The sequence below is a fragment of the Neofelis nebulosa genome (genome assembly GCF_028018385.1).
Source record: "Neofelis nebulosa isolate mNeoNeb1 chromosome Y unlocalized genomic scaffold, mNeoNeb1.pri SUPER_Y_unloc_2, whole genome shotgun sequence".
NCBI lineage: Eukaryota > Metazoa > Chordata > Mammalia > Carnivora > Felidae > Neofelis > Neofelis nebulosa.
The window spans coordinates 336,240-339,878 of NW_026691918.1; the positions used below are offsets into that span (position 1 = coordinate 336,240).

Below are 3,639 nucleotides of genomic sequence, written 5' to 3' on the forward strand. Positions count from 1 at the left end.
AAGTAAGATACAAATTATGTGGCTCATACTCGTCTTTTCACTGACTAAAGTTAAGTTTTGCTTGGAATGTTTGTATTAGTGCACCATCACATTTAGTGCATAAATCACATTTGGCTATGTGGATTATCTGCATGTGACGAAGGAATCATATAATAATATCCTTAGGAATTTTGGCATCATTCTTAGTCAGTCTTGGTGAGACCTTGTTTTGTTTGTTTGTTTGTTTGTTTGTTTGTTTTGGGGGGGGTTGTTTGTTGGTTTTTTAACAGGCCGTGCCCTGTGCAATCTATAGTTGTTACTCCCATTTTGCAAATATAGTTTTAAGGCTTGCTTGGGGAAGTTCCCGCCTAAGGTATTACATGACCATGTTTTAGGATAACTTCCATATCCACCTTCACAATTTACTTGGAGGAGGTATTCACTTATTTCACTTGGTAGACCATGACTGTTTACTTTTGTGCTAAGGTTGAAGTAAAATATACAAGATGATAAGTTGGTGGCTCTAATTTAGAAATTTAGTTTATATTTGTAAAGTCTTTTTTGTTTTGTTTTGATCATTAGTTCTGTGAAACTGCAGAAGAGAGTGAGTCAGGTATAAGTGTATAAGTGTACAGTCTGTGTAAAGAAATCAGTCTCTTAAATGTTACCTCAGTGCCACTGGAATCGCTTGAGTTCCAGGGTCATCTGTTGGTTGGTGGTGGTGGTGGTGTTGGTGTTGGTTTGCTTGTCTTGTTTGCTTTTTTAATAGAACAATTTTTATATCTAATTTTAGTTGTCGCAGAGAGTGGCCATTAAATATTGGGTATCGGGGCGCCTGGGTGGCGCAGTCGGTTAAGCGTCCGACTTCAGCCAGGTCACGATCTCGCGGTCCGTGAGTTCGAGCCCCGCGTCAGGCTCTGGGCTGATGGCTCGGAGCCTGGAGCCTGTTTCCGATTCTGTGTCTCCCTCTCTCTCTCTGCCCCTCCCCCGTTCATGCTCTGTCTCTCTCTGTCCCAAAAATAAATAAAAAACGTTGGGAAAAAAAAATAAAATAAAATAAATAAAATAAATATTGGGTATGAAACATATATATTTTGCATTCTGTTAATCTTCAGCATAGACAGTAAAGCAGTATTCCCAGTTGTTTGGCAGTGGGAAACTGACATCAAGTTTTGAATTTTAGTTTAAGTAGAAGTGAACAAACGCGATGATGCGTAACATGCATTCAATATCCTGAATGTGTTTCTAAGGCTAACAGAATTAGGTTATCGTTAAACTTTGTGTTTGAAACATAACTTTCACGTATATCCAGTTCGCATCAGTTAGATGTACATTCGTCCTTTGATTGAAAGGGATAATAAAATGAATGAATAACAAAGTTTGCTTCGATTCTTAAAGAGTGGCATAGAGACTTAAGCGTGGCGGATTAGATGTAAAGCACACAGGCAGTGAGCCGAGCATGAACCTTATTTCGAAGTCAGCATGAAAATAGTAGGTTGGGCTTCGGCTGTGGCCAGGGGGCGGGTTTGAGGTGAGCTGCTGGGGCGGAGAAATGAGTACTTTGCTAAGAAAAGTTAGAGCACGAAAGTCTCTGCTAGAAACAACCTTCAACGTTACAGAATTCTCGTAACGTTTACACCTTCGAACTTTGCTACCCACCAACCCCCCCTTTTTAACGCTGCAATTTTATGCTTCTGGTATGTTGAGAGTATTGAGCAGCGATGAGCACCGTGAGGCGGTACAGCAACAAAATATCCTCGCTGTGGAGGGAACCTCTAGCGAACTTTGCACGGAGAGTCCTACCTCCAATTACCGGTGCGAAACCAGAGGAAATGGTAGAGACCGCGGTCAGGACCGCGTCAAACGGCCCATGAACGCATTCATGGTGTGGTCTCGTGACCAAAGGCGCAAGGTGGCTCTAGAGAATCCCCAAACGCAAAACTCAGAGATCAGCAAGCAGCTGGGGTACCAGTGGAAAATGCTTACAGAAGCCGAAAAATGGCCGTTCTTCGAGGAGGCACAGAGACTACAGGCGCTGCACCGAGAGAAATACCCCGGCTATAAATACCGACCTCGTCGGAAGGCCACGCCAGGAAAAAGTGACAAATTGCTCCCCGCAGAGCCCTCGTCCACACCTGTAGTCAGCTGCACGCGGGAGAGAGGTTGTACGCCTTCCCCTACAAGGACGGCTGTACGAAGGCTGCACACTCACGAATGAAGGACCAGTTATACTCCTCCTCGGAACCCATGAGCATAACCAACTCGCTGCTGGAACCGGGACCTCACAGGACCTCCACAACCCTCCAAAACAGTCCTGAAGACTTGGCTATGCAGCTCTCCGCGGATGCTCCCCTTTACCGTAACTTAGAGCTGGGAGTTTCTGAGGCTTACTTTGCATGGTGATTTCCTTAGTGTCGCTACCCAAGGCCTTATTCATCTTAACTGTACTATTATTTCCTCTGTCACTTAATTTCAAAATAAAGCGTGTACACATGCTTAACAGATAAAAAATTTACACGACGTTGTCAACTGATCCAGCCTGGATTTACGGCTGCTTAACTTGGCAAGAGAGCACCTTAACACTACTGAAACTGCTTGATTTCCAAGACGGCCTGTGTGTCGTTTAACAGAACAACTGTCGTATCCAGTTTTCCGCCGATTGGGTACTAAACTAATAGCTGCAAGTAAGTATATATTGATAACCTGATAGTCCTCAGCATAGATAACAGAATCTTCATTCTGTATTTTAAATCCTGTGACTCAAAAATACACTAATGAGAAACACGGACAAAATTGTCTTATAGAAAAAAATGTACGTCCATGGAAAACTTCGTATCCTTTCAAGGAGTGCTGTGTACGCAGTCTGTTCACTGCTCTCTCAGGTACTTTCCCCGGCTTTGTAAACCCCAGATAATTAACAACTGGATATGTAAGTTACGTCTTCTTTGCTAGTTTTTATTACATCCCATCCCTCCTGTGGAAAAACCGGTTTGGCCGCCCTGGGCAATTCAATTCCTCTCCTCCGCACGTATCTGTGCGTTTTCGTGTCCACTTGGAACCAGTGTTATCATCTCTCTGGTAAAATAAAACGTTTATTTAACTCGTGTTCGTTTTTATATCTCTATGGCACCCACACTTTGATTCTTTTTCTGAAACTTTTCTTCTAACAATGTACTTGTTTCCACCGCTACCTAACTGACACATGTACACATATATGTACACACATTTATGTGTGTGTATATATGTGTGTGTGTATATATGTGTGTATATATATATACACACACATGTGCACATGTGTATATATGTATACATACATACATATATATGTATACACACACACACACACGTACGGTAGAGACACAATGGTGAGAATAAGAAGTATTCAGATTATTGGGGCAGTGGGATGGAAGGGGTAGACCCAATCGAGCTAATCTGGTGTGTCAGTGAAAACTTAAATGAAAGGCATTATAAATTTTACGTATAGACTATAATAGAAAACTGGCAGTTTGCAAAGAAAACCATCACTTTTTAAAATAAAAAAAAAATTGATGGCCAAAATATGTATCATATATCAAAGTCAATTTTCCAATACATATATTCCAAAACTTTAAAAAAAAACAATGCTTCAAATAATAAAGCTCAGACCTAAAATAGTATGTA

At 41.5% G+C, this 3,639-nt stretch overlaps 1 pseudogene; it reads left to right on the plus strand.

Moving 5' to 3' along the window:
• Nucleotides 1-1,663: 1,663 nt before the first annotated feature.
• LOC131503593 (sex-determining region Y protein-like) lies at nt 1,664-2,391 on the plus strand (annotated as a pseudogene).
• Nucleotides 2,392-3,639: the final 1,248 nt, after the last annotated feature.